Source organism: Lichenostomus cassidix, chromosome 2 (genome assembly GCF_008360975.1).
Source record: "Lichenostomus cassidix isolate B80296 chromosome 2, HeHo_3.0, whole genome shotgun sequence".
NCBI lineage: Eukaryota > Metazoa > Chordata > Aves > Passeriformes > Meliphagidae > Lichenostomus > Lichenostomus cassidix.
In genome coordinates this window covers 148,176,691-148,203,147 of record NC_139482.1, presented here as the reverse complement: position 1 = coordinate 148,203,147, position 26,457 = coordinate 148,176,691, and the positions used below count along the sequence as shown (strand labels likewise).

The following is a 26,457-nucleotide window of genomic DNA, read 5'->3' as shown; positions in this document are numbered from 1 at the left end:
TGGGATCTCAGTTCCAGTCATCATGCCTTCTTGCAGACCCAGGGGTAGAGGTAGGTAATCTGCCCCCAGAACAACTCACCCTTTCAGCCAGAGGCTGCTTTCAGCCTGGGAACAGATGTTCATAGCATTTGGATCCAGCGTGCAACTTGCTCTCCTCAGGAGCATCAGATCCCTGGAAGCACTCTGGGCAATTGCAGTTCCCCATGATGGAGGTGTAGGGGGTATGGAAAGCCTGGATATGCCTTGTCCTCGAGTCAAACCCCAGGCAAGCAGGTATTGAATCCCTGTGGAAACCCAGCACCAAGTGCTGATAAACCCTAAGAGCTTTTTGCATGACCTCAGTGACCACCCAGCTGCTGACCTCACCCCCATTTCCATCCCGGACATCCCCGTGGCCACTCCATCTCTGCTCTGGTTATTTCCCCAGGGTTTTCTGATTGAAGTCAAACCTCCTCCCCAGCATTCCGTGCCGTCAGAGAAGCCACTTTGCCTTTCAGCTGCCAGTTTCCCGCAAATGTTTGATATGCCAGCACCTGCCAGGTGGGACATGGCAGGATCCCTGAGCAGTGCAAGAGCCGCAGGGATGAGCCTGAGCTGCAACCGGATCTGGAGAGAGCCTGTGAGATCTGACAGACTCATAACAAACCCAGCTGGCTGGCACACACACCGAGCCCAAAACACCCCAGGCCACCCCCCTCCCACCCTTCTGATACCATCACACCCCTCAGCAGTTAATTAAAAAAGGATTAAAGCAAGGCTGTGAGGACGTGGGCGACGCTGAGGTCAAGGGGTGCCTTGCAAACCTACGCCAAGCCCCGCAGCTGGTGCTGGGACAGGGGGCTGCCTGCTGGTGACTCCAGCTTCTCCAAGAATAAGGCAGGTCTAATCCAAGACCCAGGTAACCTATCTGGGCTGCTTGCCTTTGGCAGTGCTGCTCTGTATGGAGAGCTGCAGGGCAAGGACTGGGATCAGGACATGAGAGCCTGCAGGATAAGAGAGCAGGCAGTTATGGCTTGTTTGCCTATGCTTCTATGCTGTCCTGCTGACCCTTCCCAGGGCTTGTGTTTGGCTGTGTCCCCTTCCAGAGCTCATACCTTTATCCCACACAAGCCATGTGCAACCATCCCAACCCTGGCAGTGAGGTTCATCTCGTGCAAGCAGCTCTGTCACAACAGTACAGGCTGTTCCTGCCTGCTCCCTGTTTCCCAAAGAATGAATGTTTCACCAGGGCAGCGCTCAGAGGCTTTTTCCAGCCAGAGTGATGCCAGGTAAATAGGTCCTGCCCATATCCAACCTCACAGAAAGCCCTGGGAATATGTGTGTGGATGAGGCACAATGCAAAGAGGCCCTCATCTTAGCTGGCCAAAGTGCCATGACCATGGATGGCTGGAAGTCACCTCTGCATGGGGATTAACCCTGGGATTAAAGCCTCTGTATTGGTGAATTGCACCTTCAACGGGGGACACCTTTCCACAAGGAGATGGAAAACACCCTGGCTGACTCTGAGGACATTCCTATCCTGTGCAAAGGTCTTTGGGAGAAGACTCCATGGCATACCTGGGAAGCTCCCACATGGAGAGAAGCAGAGGGCAAAGCTCAGCAGGAAGGGTAGAGGCAAATGGAGAGACTGTGGAAGCTGGAATTTGCTGGTGCAGGAACAAGGCAACAGGTCCAGGTCTGAAACCCATCCCTGAGTGACAGGACACACTGTATGGTGGCAGAAGAGATGTCTCAGGCTGGTGATGGACTGCATGAATGTTCTCTCAGGTTGTAATCACTTCATGGAGAATTGACCTGCAGGACACAAGTTGGTCCCTCAGCAGCAGCTTCATGTCCCACCAAAGCCTATAACACAGGGCCAGTTCCTGCAGGGAGGACAGATGAATCCATGGCAGGTTAAGCACTCTCCATTCAAACTGCTCTCACATCCCCCAAAGAATTTTGGTTCAGCCCCAAACCCACCTCTTTCAGAATGGTTTGGCCATAACAAGCCTGAAGAGCTCAATGAAGTTCTTCACAGTCCTTTTATCTCTTTCTTCTATGAAATCATTGCCTTTCCCTCCATAGCCTAAGGAACTCCTGCTCTCAGAGCCAGCTGCTCCATGCAGGACCTGACCTCCTTTTTAGATGTTCCCAAGTGCTCCCAGTCATGGAATCACAGAGTGGTTTGGGATGGAAGGGACTTTCAGGATCATCTCATTCCAACCCCCTGCCATGGACAGGGGCATCTTTCATCAGATCAGGTTGCTCAGAGCTCCATCCAAACTGGCCTGGAACACTTCCAGGAGTGGGGCATCCACAGCTTCTCTGGGCAACCTGTGTCAGTCCCAGTGACCTCAGTAATCGCTGCTGTCCCCTAACCAACCCATCCTGCTGTCACCCAGCCTTGGAAAGTTTTCTCCCTCTTTGCCTTGCACTTGCCAGAGAATGGCTGATTCATCCACTCTCTGCCTCAGGCATCCCACGCAGCCACTGATGATTGAGTTACTTAACAATTAAGCAGAGCCTTAAATCTTTGCAGCACTTAACATGTATTGACTAATTAATCCAAGCCTTATCTGAGGTAAGTTAGCTCAGTCATGTGTGTAGCTTCCAAACATGCCCACGGCTGCTTCATGGGTCAAAGGCAGAGGCAGCTCTGCAGAGGTGATGAGAGGTCCACCATCCCCATTGCCCACCCTTCCAAGAGGGACTCATGCAGCACTGCCCTTCTGTGCTGTGACTTCAGAGGTCACTGAGCACAGGGGGCAATGTCCCCAGTGCAGGACTCTCACCAAGCTTGGCCTCAAATGGGCTTTTCTGCATCTTCTCTGGCCCTCCATGATTGCTTCATTCCCTGCTCTCCCACCCAGTGGGGTTCTGGGCACATCCAGCAGCTGAAGCCAACTTGCTCGGACAAGCAACAAGTTGCCTGAGGCTCTGCCAGACCTGGAGTGCAGGTGGGATAAACCTTCCCCTGGGGTCTGGCTGGCAGCCATCCATGAGTCCTGCTGATGCAGGAGAGCAAACCTGGCCTTAGGATGGTGACAGGTGAGCACAGCACACTGCCCTGCTGCATCCTCCTGGAGTGACGCCCGGGGGAGCCAGGCTTCCCCCGCAGCCTGTTCACAGGGACTGTCTCAGCCACATCAAACCCCACTTGCTGTCTCGCTGTCAGCAGGGAACGAGGCCAGGTGTGGGAGGCAGGGAACCCATTCCCTGCGTGGATGAGCTGCACAGGAGCTGTGTGCAGATGAGTGGGATGGAGAGCTGCAGGGACACACCCAAGATTAAGCACGGAGTCCGTGGCAGAGGTCAGTGCCTCAGTGACTCCTAGCCCTGGCTTTGGGAGAGGGAAAGGGCCGGTGTTTGCCTAAAGCCAGGGAGTTGGGGAGCTGAGGTGGGTTCCCTGCCAGACAAGCTGTGGGGTCTGATCCTGAGGAAATCTAATTTTCCTCCAACAGAGTCACTTTAGTTCCAAGACCAAAGGAAAATGCCACATTCCTTGTGCCAGAGGTTCCCAACCATTAGCTAAGGCCATGGCAGGTATCAAAACTCTTGCCATGCCGTGGGCCTCTTGCACTGGAGCACAGGATCCACCACCAGAACAACAACAGAGACCCAGAGGAACAAGATGCTCTTTGACATAACACTGACACCAAAATATTTCAATCCACCTGAGTCCTCTGAGCACCTCATGCTCTCTCCCTGCCTCCCTGTCACCCCAGGGTGTCAGCTCAGTGACACTCCCTCCCCACCAGGCAGGTGATGAGCCTTGAGATGCTTGAGGTGAAGGACCTGGCAGCAGAAAGACACTTTGTCAACCTGGGGAGTCACAGAGCAGCCAGGTGGGAAAGACCTTAACCCAAACAACCTCAGGAAAGCCAGGACCAGTGGAGCCTGGATCTGCACAACCCATGTGGAGGCTGTAACAGCAAGGTGCTGGTTTGAGTCAAAAGGCATCAGCCTGCAGGTTGTAAAGGCATCTCTGCTGCTTGTAAGGGTGCCCTTCACGTGCCCTCCACTTCATATGGCTCAGGGGGATTCCTGCCTACCCCATGGATACAACCATTTGCTTGCTTTTTAACACATCTAACAACACCAAATGCAGAGGAGAAACTCCTCTCCCTGTGAAATTCACGCCAGAAAATCCTGAGTTGTAAAGCAGAGCAACTTGGGGACCAACACTTTTCCTCTGGGTCCCAAACTATCACATATATATATATTTAATTTTTTCCCTTGACTGAATATGTGCTGATCTCATTCATCCTGGGAAAAGCACGGGGTGTTCTCATCCAGGCTATACCTGGCAAGCTGCACACACTGTGACAGAGGGAGCGAACTTCTGAGCAGGCTCTGCAGTGGCTGCTGCCGGGCTCCTTGTGGCTCTTTCCTGGAGCGAGAGGTCGGCTTCTTCACCTAGCATTCCTGGGAGAGATGAAGGGTAAGTCAGCAAATCAGCTCCATGCACTGCAGACATCCTCTGCTTTCAGCCATAGCACAATTAGCTCAGGTCGGGATTTGCTGGTAGCTGGGCAAAAAAACATCTACAGGGGGTTTTTTTCCCCCCTCTCTCCACCTCCTTTGGAGGGAGAAGGCAAGAAAATGTTTTTAACATGCTGCGTGAAGGCAGGTTGTGGGAGCCGCGGTCCCCGGCATGGCTCAGCAAGCACTGCCGGGGAAATCAACAGGGAACGTTCCTGATGCTATTTTAGACACCGGCAGAAAACGCCAGCTAGCAACACCGAATTCGACGGGGCTGCACAAACCCCGGAGCAGCGACAGCGGCACGGAACGCAGGGACCCCGCTGCCGCCGATGTGTGGGTTGGCAGTCGATTTGTTGATGTGTTTGCTAACCACGACGTTGCTTTGACATGTCAGCTGGCGAGTCTGGATGCCTCGGTGTCATGCAGGCAGCTCCGTCTGAGCCCTGGGGAGAGCAGCTTAGATCCGCTGGCCGGGGTTAAAAATGAGCCGCAGTTAAGCTGTTGAAAGGGATCCGCGCCGCCGCCAACGTGAGTGCTCCGCGCCTGCCAGGGCAGGTGGAAGTTGCATGCCTGTCTCCAAGGGGGGATGCAGCTCTCTGCCGGCTCCGGGAGCCTCTCGGCTTGCTCGCCTGGGAGAGGATGGAAAGAGGGAATCTTGCGGGAACTGCTGCAGCCGGTGGTGCTGCGAGATTAAACGCGGTTTCTGAGCATAAAGATACCGCAAAGACCCCTGATTTAGGAATAATGAGTATTGCAGGGCTGGCTGCTGCAGGAAATGTCCCCTTTGTAAGTCAGGCTGTTTGGAGCAAAAAAGAGCAATTATGCGGATTCTGCTGCAGCTCATTGTGGTCGGGTTAATTTGGGAAGAGGATGCTTGCTGGCAGCCAAAGGAGGAAGCCTGGCATAGGGGTTAAAAGCAGAATTACCAGACCAGGCTGGTGTTTTGAAATGGTACAATAATTCCCAGGCAGGGAAACATGATTTGGTACGATTTATCTGCTGAGATAGTCAGGAGCAGGGAGATCTTGGCTTAGCAGGTTAACCTTAAAAAAATTTTAAAAGAATATTTTCAAAGACAGACCCTGTTTTGCAAAGCCCCAACACCACAGTGACAGGCACTGCTGATACCAGCTGTCCTGCCTGCCATCTGAATGCCAGGCCTTCCCAGAAATGCTGCTTGTGAAAGCTCCATCACAGGGAAGTTTTTAACACCCCGTTTTGGCGTGTGGGTGCGAATGTGTTTGGAGGGAACAGGCCTGTTGTACCTCAAACCTGGCTGTGCAGCCATGGAATTGCTGTAGCTGTGATGATGGGTGTTATACAGGGCTGTGCTTTTAAAAGGAGAGCCTGGCTGGGTTTAACATGGTCATCCTTCCTGGAGCTTTCAGCACTCATGGTCTTGGGCATCTCACAGCTAAAACTGGTGCCTGTTCTTCAAAAGCTGGTGTCAAATGCACAGTGCTTCCATGGGACCTCCAGCATGGACACAGCAAGGACACGAGGTCTGAGTTGATTTGCAGCTCCAGCTGGGGTGACAGAGTGAAAATGCCATGGAGGGCAACTTGGCAGGGTTTATTTGGATGGGATGGGGATTGGAAAGCCAGGCAAATAGCAGCAAAACTTCCTGGAGAGGAGGTGAGCAGGGATCAAAAGGGAGAGATGGCACTGGTGTGTGCTGGGACAGGTCTGGGGTGAGGACGGGACAAAGATATGCGATGGCAGGGAGTGCTCATTGTACTACACCATCACTGTCTGCTGGTCAGCAATGCACAAAGCCACAAATGAGAGATATTGTGTGCTGGCAAGAGAAGGGGAATTTGGTTCCTCCTCATTTCTCTTTTAAACTTTACACTGCAAACTCTGCCTCAGCTCTCCTTCCAGAGGGAAAAGAGCAGTTGCTGTGAAGGCTCTTTTTTTTTTAAAGCAGTAGCACAAGGAATCTAAAGCACAACCTCCCTCTGGCATAAACTTACTCTGGTCTTATTCCCAGTGGCTACTTCAGGACTGACCAGAACATTTAGCAGTGTCAGGGCATGTTCTCTGCAGAAGCAGCAGTTTGCCTTGGACAGCTACCTCATTTTCTTTCATTAAATTTACTGTTTGTATTATTTTGATTAATTCTGTTGAGGACAAAGGGCCCTCTCTACTGAGCAACCCTATTAAAACGAATCTATTAAACTTCACCCCTGAAACTACAGAGGTTTCATGTTGATGGTTCTGGTCTTTAAAGTTACAGGAACCAAGCATAGACCAATGTTGCTGCTGTCAAAGGCTGGGGGTCTGCTGCTACAAGAGGACAAACAGTGAGTGAGTGAGGACTTACAGCTCTCAGGCTGACAGGAGACCTTCCAGATGTCTTTTTCCTTCAGCCTTCACCTAAGGTGAAAAAGGAGATGGAGTGAAGGCTGTGCCTTCATGGTTTGCTGTCAAGCAGAGGTTGGAAGGAGGCTCCAGTTAACACCTGGGCATTCCTGTAATTTAGTTCTTTCAGCAACTCTTGCTGGTTCATGATCTGTGTCTCCAGGAACCTCTTCATCCACCTCTGAAGCATGGTCACTGCTTTGCTCAGCAGGGATCAGAACCCTGGTTATAATTTCCTATTGACATGAGCATAGCATTTTATCCCTCCCACCTTCCCAACATGAAGGGACTAATCCCCACCAGCAAACTGATCCAGTTTGCCCTGCTCTCCTGGGCTGACATCCACAGGATGCCTCTCTCTGCCATGGAGTCCTGAGCCAGTGCAAGCTGCCCTGAGAACACTGATCCAGACCCAAAACTGGGTGAGGACAAAGACCTCCAACACCCCAGGGCGAGGGGGTTTGGATCACACGCAGAGCAAACATTTTGCTAGTGGCTGTACCATATGCTGAGGCAACCACACAGCCTGCAGCCCTGATACAAAACCACTGACCTGAACAGCAGCCAGATCATTTTTCTTATGAGAATGCACCATTCTTGAGCAATTTTTCCAGCACATCCCACGCAAGCAGGTTTTCTCTGAACATCGCACGGCAGCATTTACCATCTCGTGCCAGCTCTTGTTTTTTCCTAATTGTAGGGGTTGGGAGGCCTCTCACGTATCACTGGTGTCTGTGCTGGTGGGCACAGCGTCTGAGAGGTGTATCCTCATGGAAAACCCAGCACTAAACCATTTCATGTCACCAGTTCTGCTGAAGTCTTAGAATCACAGGATGGTTAGGGTTGGAAGAGATCTTAAAGATCATCTATTTCCAATGTTAAGTCAGACAAGGTCACACCTTTCTGCAGAAATCAGAGGCCTTGGACCTGGCACATACATATTGGTCTAATAACACATCCTTCATCTTCTCATCACTGCAACAGCCTTTCCAGGAAGGGCACATTGACTCTTCCCAGCTGGCATGCAGGGGATTGCAGAAGCAGCATAGATCCTTCAACACTGACACTAACTGCTGTTGTTTGTGATATTATGCTCAATTAACAGAATTCTTGGTGGGCAAAAAGGGATGTGGAGTGAAATGGATGGTGTGTGTAAAGTCACATTTCTGGCCCAGTGTATATTGTGTCCACTCTGACCTGGAGTTTGAGCTACTGTGGAAGCAGGGAGATTTAAAGGCATTTTTTGGCCCAGTTTACCAACTTCCATTGCACAACAGCACCTCGGGGCAGCCAGGGTGTATCACCAGATACATTAACTGGGCTTCTTAGTGGTGAGTGATGGCCATGTGCTATTTGCTCATAACTAAGAGAAAAAATGGCCAAAGTGTCTCTCCTCTCACATTGAAGAGATGGAGAGATGTTTCTACAGAAGCAAATCCGTTCCTTAGCAGACAATCCTTTTTGATCCAGGTTTGCAGTCTCCTCGGGTCCCTCATTTCTACATGCAGGAGAGAAGGGGAAGCAAAAGCACTGCTGCCTCTCCCACTTGTCTGGCCCTGGTACCCCATACACTGACCCAATGGGAAGAGCAGGGAACAAATGGTATTTACCCAAGATGATCTCAACATTTCCTGTGTTGTCTCATTTGGTAAAAGACTGATGCTCCATTTCTCCCCTAATCGCCCTGCAAAGAAAATTAATTTTAACCTGCCAATAAAAGGACTAGGGGATATAAAATTTGAACCTCAAATAACAAACAAAAGAGCAGAAATCGAGTATTTTCCTCTATTTGTAATGCAGTGCACTAAATAATGTTCAGAAGTGGCAAATGCCCAGGGAAAACTTTCATCATACAGATTTACAAGGGAGAGAAGAAGCAAACCCAGTAGTCATGGACTCAGTGAATACAGTGGATTGAGCCCTGTCCCTGTGCAATGCTGGAAGCAGTCTGACCAACCTCCCATGCCTCCTGTACTTATTCTGTCAGACCTATCTGAGGTATTTGAGGTAATTCTTACCTAATTGTCAGGCACAGGAGTAACTTCTGGCTGGGGTCATGACTGTGCCATTAGCTAGGAACTCCTTGATTCCCATGTTCAAGAACCTCAAAGAAGTACCTGTTCGGAGAGAGAAAGGATGAGCTGGGTTGTAAGCCAGGTTCTTCTTGCCACTGTCAGAGGATTCAGTGTGCTTTGGATGAGAGGCAAGGGAGTTTAGGAAAACAGTTCTCACATATACAAGTCAACAGAGAAAGCAACAACCAGCACACAAAGAAAATTACAGCTTAACTTTAGCAAGCTACAAAATTCACAGCCGTGGTGCTGCACAGGGGATCTTGGCATGAAATGTCAAAAAATTAGGTGGCCACAAGAGTGAAAAGACATGGATAACTGCCAGTATATTATGCAGTTGTCTTCTGAACATCCGAATTTCCCCTCAGTGAGCTGTGTTAGGGTGCAGAGCAGTCTGTTTTCAAGAAGTTTGGCAGTGATGGGAGAGATGCTCCTGGCATCCATTTTGACCAGCCTATTGTGCAGCCAGGTCCGCAGAGCCGCTTTGGGTACCAGAGAGAACAGAGGCCTCTCCTGCAACTGGGCAAGAGCTGTGGCTCTCCACACCTTGGACAGGATCCACTTCAGCCTCCGGCACAAAGCCCTGGGAGCAACGGAGCCACAACCACGTTGCCTCTTTGTATGGAGTCTGGGCAGACACATCCAGGTCACTCACCCCAGACAGCATTCCTGACCTGTGTCTTTGCTGTTTTCCAGTCGCCCAGAGGGGAGCTCAGAGCCTTGGCAGCAGCCCTGTCACAGTCCCCACAGTTCCTAGACTGTCCTGCCTGATGAAGCATGGCTGGAGCGTGTGGCAGCTCAGGAACTTGGGAAGAGGCCACCACGTCCGGCTTGGATGTGATGTGCCTCACCCCACGGTGCCTTTGGGTTCATTTAGGCACTCAGCTCATTCTTCAGTGGCTGAAGGGAGATCCAAGAACAGGATTTAGCTGTGGCTCACCCTCCCCTTCTCCTCCTCAATCCTCTAGAGAGAATAAATGCTAAAGAGAATGAAGGTCATCCACGGCCAAGGCAAGTCCATGCTAATCCCTCTCTGGAGTCTTGGCTGAGTCCAGCATTCAAGCCCTGGGAAGTACTAGGAAATGGATAATAGGACAGGAAACTCAAGATTTTGGTTGCTGTGAAAAGGAAAGACACACATTACCCATGCCATAGAGATAAAGGGGAAAGATTCCCTCTCTTCCCAGGCTGTGGATGCTGGAACTGACTGGACGCAGTGTCCAAACTGGGAGAAAAAAAAGACTGTGCCACTCTTCTTGTGGGGCTTATAGGGAGGGCCACACTGGGAAAAAGCCAATGGCTTGAGGATGACTTTCACAATCATGGGGAGCTCACTTTGGTGCCTACCCCACCTGTGCTTGATCCTGTGGCATTTTTAGTAGACACCCTTGTATGCATTTGAGAAAGAAAATCTGTCTGACAGCCCATTGCTCTAGCAGATCTTCCCTTTTGTTTCTGAGCCCATCTCAAAAAAGACTTTTCTTTGCCACTCTGGAGAAAGAACTGAAAGTGCAGGATCAGCTGAAAAAGATGAGCTTGCTGCAAGCAAACCCAACACCTTCTGCAACATGCAAGAGACCGGAAACTTTGTTTACTTTGTTTCCACACAACTGATCAATTGAACCCAATCAATGAAACACTGGGGGTTGGTGTGTTCCTGCCTCCACACCGCGGGCTCTGCCTGATCCCAAAGCAGATCCAAGCTGGCTCCCACGCTAATGCACAAGCACACATCCTCCAGTGACATCTGATCCTCCAGGACATCTCATGGATGTCTAATTATTATCTAAAGCCCAACCTGCATAAAACAGAATTTTCGATATCCCTTTCCTTCCAAGCTTTTTCCCTTCTTCTCAAAACACAGTGAGCAACAGTGATTTATCTGCCATGTAGGCACTGCTCCTGATGCCACTTCATACCTCTCCTTCAAAGTCCATGAATTTAGGCTGCAGTTAACGCTTGCAGAATTTTTCAAGCCCAGTTTCTTCAGCCCTGCAGGTAAATCTCTTGCATATCTCTTCCTTTCTCTGCTACTAAAGCACTTCTCATGGGCCCTGATCACACTTCATTCTTATCCATTCTTATCCACGATACTTACCATGGAGATTTTTCTCCTAACCTTTCCCTTTTGTCTTGTTTCTCAGGCTGTAACCCTTCACTGGTTCATCCCTTCCCATAACACCAGACTCAGGTCTTGGCTCTCAAAGCCCTGTGACTTCTCTGTCCATAGCCCTTCCCACCAACAACCAGCCCGTGATGGAGGCCAACCTCCATTCTATCACATCTTCCGAAGGGCTCCTCAAAAAACAGTCTCTGGTAGAAACCCATCTTTGCTCCCAGTATCTGCATACTGGTCATGTTGCCACACAACACATTGGCAAACATCACTTTCCTTCTCCATGTTCCCATTTGTCTGAGCCACCCATTTTCCTATGTCTTAATCTTGGAATAGCAAGTGTGAGGGTTTGTTGCGTAGCACAGCTCAGCCCAGCTGCAGCTTCTTGTCCTATGGCAACAGGAACCAGGAATAATAACAGCAAGGTGGTGACTCATTAAAACCAATAACCTCAATAATTAGACTTACTTAACTTTTCCATTTGTATAAACAGCTGAGAAAAAAATAGAATCTTAAGCATTTCCAATACTTTTCCTTCTTCCAGTTTCTCACACAGAAATTGTCAGTATTGAGCACTTGTCACAGTCAAATTTGCTCTCTCTCCACACAACAGTAAATTCATGGAGTGAAGTGAAATGTTTGCTTTGTCCATATTCTGAAGTGCTGAAGACTCTCTGGCATCTCTTTGCTCTGAGCAAGGAGGAGACCAGCTGCAGCCCTGCCTTGGTGCCAACATTGTTCCAGCTGTTGTTGCTATAGGAAAAAAAACCAAAGGCAGAACTGTCCAAGTTTCGAGTTCCTGAAAAAAATCTGTTTAAGTCAGCAGGAATAGGTCTGGATGCAAATTTCTCTCCAGATCTGATGCTCAGTGGGTGCCATCCACCACTTCATTCAGCTGCTGCTGGTTGAAGCTGTATCCTGCTACATCCTCTTCTCTGCTCCCCTTGTGAGCTGCCCCTCCCTAAATAACTTCCCTGCACATTGCCTCTTCTCAGAGGCAGAGAAAGAGGTTTTGACCAAGGGAAAAGCTGCCCATGGGATCAACAGAGGGTATCTGTGGGACAAGGAGGCATCCATCACAAGTAGGACAGCACTCAGAGGGCACTGGAAGGACAGGTAGCCTGGGGGCAAAACACTGGGACAAGGTGGCTGCTGAGATAAAGAGCAATCCAGATGGTAGAGGGTGGGTGAGAGCAAGCAAGGAGCCAGGGAGGCAGACCTGAGAGGACTGGGATGAAAAGGAGATGAAGGGACCAAACTGCTAAGAGAGGTGGGCATCAGACCCCTGAGCCGAGCCTCATGGGGAGCCTCCACTCCTTCTTCTCAGTCCTTCTCCCTGCATTTTGGGCACACTAGCACCTTGTGTTTCACTTTGTCCTTCTTTAATTGCAAAGGATCTCAATCCCCTGCAGCGGGAATGGCTGCAGAACCAGCACTGCCCTGGAAATGGTCCCTCTGACCCCAGCAGGGCAACTGCCCTGGTGCCAGCATTGAGGGAACCTTAGTGTAGCTCAGACCTCAAGAACTTGATTGTCAAACCTGCCCTATAGTCCTCATCCCCTCCCAAAAGCAGCACACCAGTGAGTACAATAATGTGGTGTTAAAAATGGAAAGTGCTTATGGAGAGAGATCAGCTGCTTTGTGAGGCAGCTGTATGTTCTGGAGCTCCTTTTGATGTAAATGTGTGAAATTACACATTTATTGCAGGATTCAAATGTAGCCATGGCAACATGATTATCAAACAGTTGCATATGGAAGTGTAAATCCACACAGGTTTCTGGCTGGCAAGATTAAACTGCCCAGAGACAAGGCTCAGTGTATTCCAAGCCCAGGCCCTCCATGCCCAAAAGGATTCATCTCTCGCTTCTGTGCCTGAGAAAAATTCCATTTCCTTGCATCCAAATTGGCTCCACTCAAGTGGGCTGACCACCAAACAGATGGAGAAGAGCACTGAACAGACCAGTACCCTCAGCAGAGAGGGAGCACCAGGTACCTTCCTGCACAGGGTGACTCTGTCCTCAAGGCTGCTTTGAACAAATTCCTCTGCTCAGCCTTGCAAGGGGCAGGGAGAGTTCAGCCAGGAGCTGTGGCTGCAGAGGTTTCAGTTACACCTCGAGCATCGTCAGGCTGTATTCATAGAGTCCCTGAGCATGAAAACAGGCTGGGCAGCCAATGGCACCTCCCAGCCACGGTGTGCTCATGTGACAGCGATCTGGTGACATCGAAGAGGGGACAGCAAAGCTGGCATGTGTACTGGCTGCCAGTAGGAAAGGGCTGTGCCCTTATAGCCTCACAACCGTGACCTTGATGGCCATTCCTTGGAAACAGAGCCCACCCATTAATTTTCCACTGCTGTCAGTTCCAGGCTGAGCCACAGTTATCACAGCCAAGGAAATTCAGGCACACATCTCCTCCCCTGGATAAACAGCAAGGTCTGACACCTCATGTAACAGTGTCTGCACACAGACTGGGCTCAGCTGAGGGTCCTGGTGTGTCTGGAGTGATGAGTGATGAGTATCATCAGGTGGACTGTGAAACAACAGGGGGAAAGGGAAGGAGAAACAGAAAGAAAAAAGAAAATAAAAAGAAAAAGAGAAAAAGGAACATGCACCCCAGCACGGAAACTGGCTGATGGGAAGGAAATAGAACTTTTAAATAGACACTCAAAGATTGGCAGAATTTGGCTGTAAATGAAAACAGAGTGTGGAAGGGCAGAACTTTGTCCTTGTTTTGCTTTTTTTTTTTTTCCAGAGACTCGATGTGGCTCTTTCACTGAGAAACACAAAACTAGGGCACAGTCCTGCAGCAGGCACCCGGGGGTATCCACAGTCCTGAGGTTTGGGGACCTGCAGCAGGAGCCCTGGCATCCCTCTAGAATCAGTGGAAAAGCAGGTTATCTCCACAACAACATGGTGAGAGCAGCTTAGTGGGACACCTAAAGCATCTGACGGCACTGCCCCCGGGCCATCATATAGGAATTCACAGGATGGCTTCTCAGTAGGATGTTCCTATAGTTAATTAACCTCTGGTCCTGATTTCCAGCGGGAACATCTCGTTTCCATCTCCAGCAAATGGCTCTAATAGATTAGATAGCCTGCTTTCGCCTGGCACCTCCTTTTGCCGCAGGTATTTCTGGGCAAAATCCCTTCTCACCTTCTGTACAGCAGAGTAAACATCCCGGAGCTCCACCACACTCCTGTTTCCAAACCTGTGAAGTCCCACATCAACCATTCTCCTCAGTTTCCTTCTCTGCATTGTGAGGCTTTCTAGCAGAACAGCTTTACATTTTCTCAGGTATTATTTTAAATAGTACTGTTTCACTTGGAAAAAAAATAGGCTCTTGTCACTAAAGACAGACCTTTCTCCATAAACATGAGGGTTTGATTTTAAAAGTGACAAACATTGTTTCTTAACTTAAAAAAAAAGATTTGTTTTCCCAAGCAGAGTTAGAAAATGTAGAACTATTGCTGTGCTAAATACTATTACCCAAACGATTTTCACATCATCTGCTGCCTGTGGCCATACAGATATGGGTCACGCATTCGGACTTGGCATTCCAGGCTGGAGGAGGTCAAGTATCAGATTTCTGGTTAACCATGAATTATCACTAAAATAAAGGCACCCCAGCCCCGCCGTTAACAGTGCCGGATGCAACGCCCGGAGTCCCATGACATGGGAGTGTCGCTGTGCTGTGCTGCCATGGTATCTGCTCCCCAAATTTTGTCTCTGTTCCTAGAGAACGAACCAAACCTCCCTAAAAGGGGAGACGATACTGTTGACCACATCTCCTCATTCCCCTCATTGCAGTCCTTTCATCTCTATGCTATATTAGCATTCTGGAGAGCACTAATGGGTCTGAAGTGGCTTAAAGCCATTTTCTTTATTGCTGGATTAGTGCTGGAAGGGTATGAAACTGCCGGCGCTCGGCTCAAGCACGTTGAGAGCTTTCTGCTCCGAGCAGACACGAGCGCTGAGCCCCGGCCTGCCTCGCACAGCCCGGCTCACTGCTTTTATGAATGGAGTTAAAAACAACACACGCCGTGAAGCTGTTGCTTAGAAGCTTTTTTTTTCCTGGTGCCCTGACTGCTCTGGCCAATATAAGCCCCAGTGCTCCGGAGCACCGCACAGCCCTGAAAGCAAGGAAGTGGGCAGGAAAAGCAAAGCACAGGTTCCCTATCTGTTCCCTGCCTGCCTTTAGTTGAGCAATTACACAGCTCCAGATCTGTGATTATTCCTGGCAAGGTTTGTTCATCTCATGGGAGACTTTTGGAACAACATGGTGCTTTTGTAGGGAGTGTCAACCACCAGGCGAACGTGCCTTCCAGATCTGATTCTGTTTTTCTTTTTTTTTTTTCGGTTTTTTTTTTAATATGTAAGTAATTGTTTCTTTACAGATTGGTCTTTGCCTTTTAATGACTCACATTTCTACCTTGTCAGCTTTCAACACGGGCCCTGCCCTCCCTCCCAGTGCTACAATCCTCCCAGATCTCACCCACAGTGCCAGGTCACACCGGGTGAAATCCTGAAGGAGAATCCATTTTGTCGGCACCCTGTCCAGATGTTCTGCTTACAGCGGTTGCTTTTGAGGGGCTGCAGAAACTACAGGCACAGCAGTCAGAAGCGTAAAACCGAGGTACACACCTGCCTCTAAAACACTGAAATAGGGAATAGTCTGTGGTTTATTTTTTGGACAAACCCAGATACATTTTCACAGCGATGGTGACAGATTCTCATCTCCAGCACTGCCGCTGTGCCAAGTGTCTCATTCCCATTCCAGCCTCATGTAGCGCAAACTTGCTCTTCAAAATAAAGAGGGGGAATACTTAAACACCCCTAAAACTAATTCATTAGCTTTAAGCTCACTGCAATACAACTGCATCTTTTTAAGAGGGTTTTTTTTCTGAAGCTTTTCCCCCTTCACTGCTCTCTGAAAATTGTGTTCAACATGAGGAAGGGAGCACTTATGGAAAATTTCAGGCTGGATGGTTAAAGCATGGTCAACTTGTAATTGGAAACGTAGAAAGGAAAGTGTTTGGCAACACGGGATAAAAGGTGCTGTGTAAGTGGAGGATTCTTATTGCAAACTCTCCTCTCTGATATATTAATTGTGTTTGGCCTGATCCCTTGACAGTTCATTTATTTTTTTGTCCAATTGCAGGCTGCTGAGGGCAGATAAATTTCAGGCTATTATGGGAACACCCTGGAAGTTTGTATAGAAAGGAAACTCTCTGTTTCCTGTATCATCCTTCTGGGGATCTTGAAAGAGTTCACAAAAGCCACTTAAGCAAACTTTCTTTGCTGGATAACGGAAGGAAAGGAAGCTGTGAACAAGCAAACAACACTCAATTCCATGAGACAAGAGATACCCATAGGTCATTCGAGAGAAAGTAAAGTCCGTGAATGAAATGTGCAGATGCACACACAGAAGATATTTTGTACTCTGAAAATAACGTGTATTTCTGCACCCATGCACTATTTCTGATTTACAGCAAGGTAAATCCTGCAAACCACCAGTGAGACAGGTAGTGGAACATCCGTCCCTGCAAGGCATGAAATGTGTGGAGGGTTTTTGTGGTTCAAATAATATATCTTGGGATGAGCTGGAGATGGTAATGGATCAGCTGAACAGCTTCACTTTCTTTCTTCCTGTCATTAACAGTGCAGCTGCCAGAGCTCTGCTACAACCAGCTCTGTGATTTTTGTCACCCACAGATAGAAAACAAAGGTCTGAAGAGCTGCAAGTTTTCCTGGGGATGGCTTGAAGTGCAAAATTCAGACAGAGCTCAGGGAGCTGAGGCAAAACTCAGCATTCCTGTGAGCAAATGCCTTAAAGCCCTGGAAATATTGAGGGACTCCGATTTATAGGCTTGTCCCTGTCTCTCAATTTTACGCCAGTTTTCTAAGGAGGTGAAGTTGGTCCAACATTATGTCTCCTTTCCTGAGAAGTTTTAAACATCTTGCTTTCAGCTGCATTTCAGGAGGAAATCAAAACCACAGAGAGGATGAAATGCTGCACGTTTGTTAAAATAAGCTCTTAGAGGGGAGATTTGTAGCTCATCTGAAATATGGGTTTTGTGGTATTTGATGTGAGTAAATCTATGTGGTAGAGAGACCTTGTATCTGTTCAAACCACAGGAAAACAAGTTGAAGTTTGCATTCAACAACAAGGCATGGCCCTTTAAGATGAAATGGTTTGGCGGAATACTTGGTTAGCAGGAAACCACCTGGGCACTGACTGAAAAATTTCTAAAGGCATTTAGGAAAATATCAATTGTGAAAACAATTTTTTCTAGCAGATTCTGCAACATATGCTTATGCTCTGACCAAAACCACTAACAGTGGGGGAAAAAAGAGCAAGCAAAATATATTAATTTTTTGCCAGCTGGAAAAAGGAAAAAGGTTTTGTTCACATTTGGAGCAATCCACTCAGGCTAGTTCTTGTTTAATTGGGACTGGGGAAGGCCTTTTCTGGCAGAAATATAGCTGATTACTTGACAGGAAAAATCTGAACTCCTCAAAAACATTTCTCCTGGTCTCTTGTCAAAGTTATCCACAGGAACAATGCTTCCCTGGGGAGCTTGTTAAACCTCCCAAATAACCTCATCGCTAGGAACTTTCTCTCCTCTCAGTTTTACAGACTTCTTTATCTTCAGCTGTAACCTCTCGAGTCTGCTCTCGAGGTTGCAAATGATCTCCATTCAAATCATCTGTTGTCCTTCTGTGCTCTGGCCCTGATGAGGACTAAGTCATCCCTGCAGGGAGCATCCATCTGCCCAGCATAAATACATCTCCAGTCCAGAGAAATGGGGTGGAACCCAAAGAGGAAGGTTCTTTATTCGTATTCTGACAGTAATACAAAACTTTTGGTCCTACCAAAGCAGCCTTGAGTCTTTGAGGTTCTTAAGTCAGGAGCTTAGTTGCCAGGCCCCTGTTATAAATAAGGAAAGAAGCTGCTGAACTGATAGGATTGTCCAAGAAGACGAGCAGCAGGAAAGCACATCTCCATTATAATCTTCCTCTGCTTTTGGCACAGTGTTCATGCACACAGGCCACCTCCAGGTCCCTCTCCAGGAGGTTGTGTTGTATTCCTCGGAAAATCTGAGAGGTGTTTGAGGCAAATGATGAAATTGCTTGAAGAGGAACTGGAAAATGCAGCTGTTTTTATAGGGGTCAGAAGTGAGAACTGGAGGGTGATTTGTTCTGTGAAAGGGCCTGACCATGACCTGTCAGCCTTGGCAAGCTCCCACAAGGTGTAGGACTGTGGCATGAGTCAATGTGCACAGTTTATTCAACAGAAAACTACACTTTTTTTTGGTAGGGTTTCCCACCAAATCAATTGACTCATGCCAAGCCTGAATTCTTAAAATTCCTTAGGCAGAATTTTGGGGTTCCACAGTGCATTGCCATGTATTTATCCTTGCAAAAATGTCTATAATTTGCATTAACTATCCTGCATTTCACAATGATTCTATTTACTACAGTCATTTATGGAGAGCACCATATTTGAGGGAGTCTTCCTAAGCGCCTCTAGAGAGTTCAAGCAGTGTCTGGACAATGTCATATGATTTAGTTTTACTTCCTGCGAGGAACAGGGAGTTGGAGTAAATTAACCTTATGGGTCCCTTCCAACTTGAGATATTCTATGATTTTATAGAGTATGAGGAGATGGAAAGGAAAAGTTGCTCCTTTTGGGAGCAGGTGGTTTTAAAATCACTTAAGCTGAAAAGTGAAACTAGAGCCCAAGAACAGCAGTGTGAAGTATCCACATTGTACTTCCAGGTAGAGGGACTTTCACAAGTCCAACACTGCATGAAAATCAATGACAGGGGTGATATTCAGTTCTAGGAAAAGGGGAAAAATGCTGGATACAATTAACTCAAAACAACTGTTCTGAGTTAATTCCAAAAACTGTGAATGTTTCAGTTTACACTTAGCTTTTAGGGCCAGCGGGGGGAACAATTAAAAGAATCCTAAAAAATCCCAGTATTTTATAGGGGATTTCCACTGCAATCAACTTTGGCAGTCTGTTTTTTCCTCAAAGCTTAAAATTACTTTCATATTAAATACTTTAAGGTCTGCAGCTGTTTGGTTCTCTGGTTGTGTTTGGAAATTCAGGCAATTAGAATAAAAAGTATTCACCGAATTCGGTTTCTCAGTCACAACTAAAACAGCCTGCTTGGGGTTATTCTTGAAACTTGGGTTGCTTAAGTCGTTTAAATAGATTTCTATTTCAGAAACAACTCAAGAGCCAACAATTTCACAACTAAAAGCTCGAGGGCTACAAAACTTGGCTTCACCTGAGACTCTTAACATTGTTTTTCATTATCTTAATCACTAGGCTCTTTACATACTAATTTTCCATCCCGTTGCCAACCAGTGCCAATCCAACTCGCTTTTCCATCAGCCAGGTGAGTGTTACTCATGTTTTCATGGATATGTAAAAACACTCTGAATACAGTCAGCACAACAGCATCTATTTTTGCGACTGCTCGTGGACTTCTGCTAACACTGAGTCATATCTGCAGAAGTCACTAACACAGGTGTAGCTTCTGAGTTCTTTCCTAGGATCTTCCAAAAATATGGAGAACGCTGATGGTTGTCCAGATGCAGTTTTGATGACACAGGGCTAAACAATTTGTTTATGCTGGGACCCAGAATATTGCAAACACCAATTAGGTATGTGACTGATTAGGCAAGGGGAGAGATGAGATAAATCACAGCACGTGGTTGTAACAGGCCTTAGCAGAGCAAAGAGTAAAGTGAGTCCTCCAGGAAGGCTACAGAGGCTTCAGGTCCCACCTGGTGATCAGAAACAGACGTGCCCAGTAACACCTGCACAGTTGGAATCCAGCTGGAGCCACAAGGCTGCAAAACAAGCAGGCAGTGCGAACAGGGATAAATGCTCAGTTAACTAGAGGTCATCACTTAGTGTCTAGAGCTATGAACTAAGCATTTGTGTGGTGATCAGATAAAATATGGTATTCTATTCTCTCTGGGCTAGTCCAGCTGGCTATCATCTATTAATTAATCCATGAAGCATTGTGTTGTTATGAGAAAGCATCAAGTAACCAAGAATTATAGAATGGTTTATGTTGGAAGGGACCTTGAAGCCCATATCATTCCACCCCCCCTGCCACGGGATGGGACACCTTCCACTATCCCAGAGTGCTCCAAGTCCCATCCAGCCTGGTCTTGAACACTTCCAGGGACGGGGCAGCCACACCTTCTCTGGGCAGCCCATGCCACTGCTTCGCTACCCTCTGACTAAACAACTTCTTCTTAATATCTGATCTTAACTCTCCCCTCTTTTAGTTTAAAACTGTTCCCCCTTGTTTTATCACTTTCTGACTGTATAAAAAGTCCCTCTCCATCTTTTTTACAAGCTCCCATTAAATACTGAAAGGCCACAAGATCACTCGGTGAAACTTCAGAAAATTTGGCTTTATGGCAGGCAGCAGGAGCCTGTGCAAGCAGAAAACTTACTGGTCTTTTTTTAGACATTTACCAGTGTAAAATGAAAATAATACAAATCAGCTTTCACCAGGGGAAGGCTAACATGAATGTAGTCACTTGAAAATCATCTCAGACTTAAACAGCCTCCAGGCTGTACTTCAGACTTTGATTCAGGGTTTTGGTTCTCTGCACATCCAATATGATGAAAATGTATCTGTTTTTCAATAAAAGTAGTGACCAAAAAACAAATATCCCTGTGCAGCAATGGAAACCTCATAAACGTTACAGTCATGGTTTCATAAGAGGCAGCTCAGAAGGAAAACTGACTAATCTCAGCTCATTGCCCAAGTGCAGAGAAACAGAATAGTAAACAGCATTTAAAAAAAAATTTAAAAAGAGGTTCTGGTCTCTCCATGATGAGGGAAGCATGGGCTGAACTGAACAAGCCCTGCAGCTCTTAAGTGCTGTTTAGCAGCACCTTAACTGCTCTTGGAACTTGAAGACTGAAAGCCACAGTTCTTGAAGGACTGTCAAGTCACCCCTTGTCACCTATAAACTACTCTGAAGCTTAATTCCTCACAGTTTTATTGTGAAGATAATTATAGACTACATAAACTCAAGAGGCAGGATAATTTCTGCAGCCATTAATACCAGGTTTCAGCTGTGCAAACCAGGAAAATAATGACAGGGAACGCTCATTCTTCAAGGCATTAACTCATGATGAGACCTCACAAGTGGCAGAAGCAGCAAACCCCATCTTACAGCCGGTAAGAGCACCTTGTGACATAACTGCTAACATGAGCCGTTTATTTTCCATATGAGGATGATGTGAGAAGTTGTAGCTACTGCTTTTAAAGTCATAGAATAATTTCAGTTGGAAAAGACCTTTAAGAACATAAAATCCAACCATTAACCCAGCATTGCCAAGTCCACCACTGAACTATCTCCCCAAGAGCAGCAGAGATCATCTCTATCATCTCTCTTGTAGACAGCAAAAATGTGACCTTTCAGCCTCCTTTTCTCCAGGCTGAGCACCCCCTGTTTCCTCAGCCACTCCTCATCCAGACCCTTCCCCAGCTCCATTTCCCTTTTTGGACACACTCCAGCACCTCAATATCCTCCTTGTGAGGGGTCCAAAACTGACCAGAGGATTTGAGGTGGGACCTCACCAACGCCCAGCACAGGGGAACTCCAGGTTTCAGCGCAGGACGAGGGCAAAGGGACCCTACACGTGCACCACCCTGTTTGCTCAGGGCTGTTGACATTGCTCTGGGGTGGCATGAACCAACTGGCTCCAGATGTGTGGACTTTGGGCTGGTGACAGGGCAAAGGGCTGAGTCACACTCTCTACCTGCAGGTTCTGTAGGAAGCCCCTTGGCTCTCAGAAGTCAAAGTCACTTTTGGCTAATATGGGCAAGCTGAATTGACCTGAAAACCTGCCTGTCTGGGTGCCAGTCACAAAGTTACACAGTCTCCTGCTCTTCTTCATAAAACCTTCTTGAGACTCGTCTGTGTCCAGATGAAATATCTTTGGCTGACCAGCCACAAGTCCACATCTGAAAAAACCAGAAGTATCCCAATGCTTTTAGGGAAAAAAAAAAAAGGCATCAAGGGACATGAGCTATTTTACACAGCCATTAAAGTTCCATCGTAATGACAGCATGTGTTGGGGGAGGGTGGGAAAAAGGATAAACAGCAGTTTCAAGTCCAGAGCCTGGGTCTCCATCAGATATATCACCCTTTGTGAAAGATACCCTGGGGCTGAGTTACAGGCCAAATGTGTAAAAGTTGAGACTCATTTTTCATGTCCTGTTTACAAATGTCCTGGCTAGGAGACCTCACCTGGGCTTCTGGATGCTCAGATTTGCTTCAAGCGTAGCTGCAGGCTTCACAAACCCACGGCCACTCCCAATTAGGAGACACCTCAGAGAGCCGGCTGTGTCAAATATCATTAAGTCTGAAAGCAAGTCAAAACAATCCCAAAGGCTTCTGTCCATCCAGAGGAAAAATTACCATTTTTTTAAAAAAATCGCAGTTGAAAGGATTTAGGAGCAGCAGCAGTCTCAGGAGGTTTGTATAATCTAGGAATCCCCTCGTTTCATGTAAAGCAATTCACACTAGATCTGAACACTGGCAAACAGTCAGCTAAATCCATTATCGCATGATAACGCTCAAACATTTCATTAATTCCTAACCAGCTGTCCTCTGCTCCCTTACCCCTTTCATCATGCAAACATTTCTTTAACTGTCTGAGGGAGGGGAGAAGGGAGGATCAGACGCAGCCTCGTAAAATTCTTTCACCCGCTTGGCCTGCGGCAAGTTATTTCTTTTGACACGCGTGTAAAATAATATTGGGGGCGGTGTCTGTTTGGCTTGGCTGGATGGTGAGTTTTCATAACAATTTGGTAAGCCAAGTACCTGTGAAATGGAGTACAGAGAACTCACGGCAGCTTGTTGATGAGCCTGCCGTCTGGTTAATTAACATATCTCGTTAAATAGGGAAGACCCCTTGCTCCAGCGTCTATGCCAAGACACAAGGCAAGGTGTTTGGAGCAGGATATTGCTCTCCAGTGTTCTGAGGTCTTTTCTAAAGTCCTCTGGTACTCTGTGCCAAACAAACCAGTGGAAGTGAGGGTAAGCAAGGGATTGGTACCTTGGGGGGTTCTCCTACTACGTGGCTCAACAAAGTGGGTATGTGCACACCAAGAGCCACAGAGAGATTTTAAGGTGACTTCTGGATGCTTTCTTTAGAAAAAGGTCTCCCTGAAGAGCCCCAAATCCCTACACGTTGCCTAGGGACACTCCAAGGAACAGGAATCGCCACCCTGCTGAGGAGGGATCTGAGGGGAGCATTCAGGGGTTGTCTCCAACCTGCTCTCAGCCCCAGTCCAGGGGCTTTTCTCCCAGTCCCTCTCCCATGCAAACAGCACACGTCTGGACAGCACATCAGGCTTCTGACTGACACTCATTTTCCCCCTGCCAAGACATGACAGTGCGTTTATTTATTATGGGTTAAATATTTGGAGTTGAGTAAGAACCTCAGAGGGAAAAGGTGGGTCTGTTTCCTTGGATTTTTTTCCACCCCCTCACTTGGTATGAAAAATCAGATTTTTTTAAACTATTATATTTGTTTTATGGAAAGTTACCCTTTTTTGACTTTGGATTCAGCTAAAGGCTGAGAATTAACAACTCTCGAGTGAAAATAACATGAGGAAATACAATGGAGAAATATCTGGACCTGTCCAGACAGGTCTGGACATTGCCAGAACGGGTCTAAAATGTCAGGCTGAGGTAAGGATCACACTTCACCACAACAACAGGCAACAAAAGGGCTAAAACAGAAGAAATTTTTAATTTTTTTCAATTATTTTAAAATGAGGCGTCAAAACACCAGGTAGCTTGGTCTGCCACAAGCCCATGGGTAACAAGAAGCACATCTTAGAAGTTGTAATGACATTTGGAGATCCTTTCTTGATGTTTTCAGGCGTGTTAGGGTCACCTAGAATTTCCACTAAAGTCACTCAAGTCTTTCTTCTTAAAATAGAATCATTAGCCTTTTCTATATGTATAGCTATATTTTGTTTCTTCTATGGAATAAACTCAATGTTTTATTAAGCTGTATCACAGTTGTGATACAATGGATGATATTCTGCTGTCAAGAGTAGGTGTTACACTGGGCTGTCATGGGTGTGGAAAATTTATCTTTACCATTTGGCTAATTAAGGTAATTATTTTGCCACTTTTTGTGTTTATAAACATCAGTAGAATGTCTAAAAAACCATCATTCTTTGAATGGACTTTGGACATCCTCACCAGAGGATGATTAATTTAGTGAGTTGTGCATGACTGTGGTCATGCATGCTTTTCAGCCCTTGGTCTGCATTAGACTAAAAACAAATACCTATTGGTAACAGCATTGTAGAACAAAATATTACTGTCTTTTTTGTGTGTCTTTAGGACTTGTAATAGAGTCTCTTTGTTAGACTCAAGATTCATCTTGCTTTTTAATAGATGTGTACAATTCTTCCATTTTGCCTTCTGTGGTTTTCCTTTTCTGAAGTCTGGTATGCTTCGTGGTTTATTAATTCATGAGTTGTAGAGAAAGAAGTTCACCATAAAAAAATTGTTTTGGAATATACACTTAACGGCGTGTCAAGAAACAGAAAACAATTACACTGACGCAACATAACGTGCATTTTTACATGCCACTCACACGCTGCTTTATGCATCCCCAGTTTATGTAAGTAATGAAAATTAAATATCACGCTAGCCTGCACAATGGAGCCAGCACAATTAAGGCTAGGAGACCTTAATTGGGACTAAAAAAACACACACCAGCGCTAAAAAAACACAGTCTTTTATGGCTGATTTGCAGGGGGTGCTTCTAATGTGGCAGGGCTATGGCTGCCATGGGGAATGAAATGTTTTAATGTCCTGAGGATCACTGGGCACTGTGTGTTGAGGGTTGTGTTCTGCAAATGTGACAAATACATGACAAATGCCACATGTCACCCTCTCCATGTGGCCTGGCGCACACCCCATTGCAGCACTGGGCTGGATGTGAGGAGAGGCAGCTCATGGCCTCTGGTGGGTAGAGCAGCAGGGACAAGGTGGGAAGGCAGGATGGGACCTCGACTGTAGCCAAACATGGGGAAAAGGTGTTATTTTTCTTTGTGATTAAGGACAATTTCAGCAATTTGGGGCCAGCATGTTTGCAGTACCTCAGGCAGAAATCGGTGCTCGCTCCTGCACTTTCCAAGCTGTTGGTTTGGAGCTGTACTTGGCACAACTTTGCCTGACAGGGGCAAGGGGCTCTGTGCTGTTTCTGTGCAAATGCCCTACCTTGGCAGGGACAGTGAAGGCTTCCATCCTCCCTCAGGTTGCCACTCATGCTCCTTTTCCAACCAAGAGCATCTCTTCAATCTAGAAGCAGACAGGCTTATCCTTCATCCTTGGGCAGCAGGAAAGACTCCCCTGACACAAACTGGGGAATGAGATGCTGGAAAGAAACATTGCAGACAGGGATGTGGGGGTCCTGGTTGATGGCAAAATTGAATCTGAGTCAGCCAGGAGGGCTAACAGTGTCCTGGGGGGCTTCAGGCACAGCATCGCCAGCTGGGCAAGGGAGAGGATTGTCCCATTCTGCTCTGAACTGGGGCGGTCCCACCTTGAATATTGTGTGTGGTTTTAAGTACCACAATATAAGAAAGACCTAAAGCTATTACAGAGCATCCAAAGGAGGGTAACGAAGATGGTGAAGGACCTTGAGGGGAAGCCATATGAGGAGTGGCTGAGGACACTTGGTCTGTTTATCCTGGAGGAGACTGAGGGGAGACATCATTGCAGTTACAACTTCCTCATGAGGGGAAGAGGAGGAGCGGGTACAGATCTCTTCTCTGTGGTGACCAGTGACAGGACTCGAGGGAATGGCATGAAGTTGTGTAGGGAAGGCTAAGCTGGATATTACAAAAACGCTCTTCACCCAGAGGGTGGTTGGGCACTAGAGGAGTTTCCCAGGGAAGCGGTCACAGCACCAAGCATGGCAGAGCTCAGGGTGTGTTTGCACAACTCTGAGGCACATGGTGGGATTGTTGGGGCTGTCCCGTGCAGGGCCAGGAGTCGAACTCGACGCTCCTTGTGAATGTTCTGTGTCACTGTGAGCCGCTGTCACCCTCCAGCACCTGCCCCGCCATGCCCGCCTGGCTCCCCTCAGGTGGGAGTCCCTGGGGGGAATGCCTGGGCGCCCCCGTAGCCCTCCCGCCGTCACCCAGCAACGCCCCCCGCCCGCCCCCCCGTGCCCAGAGGCCACGCCCCTCACTGCATATTCATTACCGACACCCCAACGCATGCGGACACCACGCCTCCTTGATACATATTCATAAGCCCACCTCACGTACCCCCGGGAGGCCACGCCTCTCTCGCTGCATATTCATGACCCCGGGGGCGGGAGGGGGCGGAAGCGGAAGCGGAAGCGGGTGCCGGTTCCCG

The 26,457-nt window shown here is 47.5% G+C and overlaps 1 protein-coding gene and 1 long non-coding RNA gene across 4 annotated transcripts in view; one reads left to right on the top strand and one right to left on the bottom strand.

Moving 5' to 3' along the window:
- On the bottom strand, positions 1-26,451 carry LOC146442488 (uncharacterized). 2 transcript variants are annotated; one of them, XR_014850289.1, is made up of 4 exons: positions 26,367-26,451; positions 8,847-8,945; positions 4,286-4,407; positions 1-284 (listed from the first exon to the last, which is right to left on the bottom strand). It is a non-coding gene; the product is annotated as an uncharacterized LOC146442488 (long non-coding RNA). The 2 variants fall into 2 exon arrangements; XR_014850288.1 differs by lacking the exon at positions 1-284 and having other exon boundaries at positions 4,275-4,407.
- Positions 4,284-26,457, top strand: part of SLC45A4 (solute carrier family 45 member 4) — an 80,951-nt gene continuing 58,777 nt past the window's right edge. Inside the window, exon 1 of one of the 2 annotated variants that reach the window (XM_085053663.1) lies at positions 4,284-4,423. The gene's annotated coding sequence lies outside the window, so the exon portion shown is untranslated. Of the gene's footprint in view, positions 4,424-4,570; positions 4,996-26,457 lie in introns of those variants that run through there. The other variant, XM_085053665.1, reaches the window with a different exon arrangement.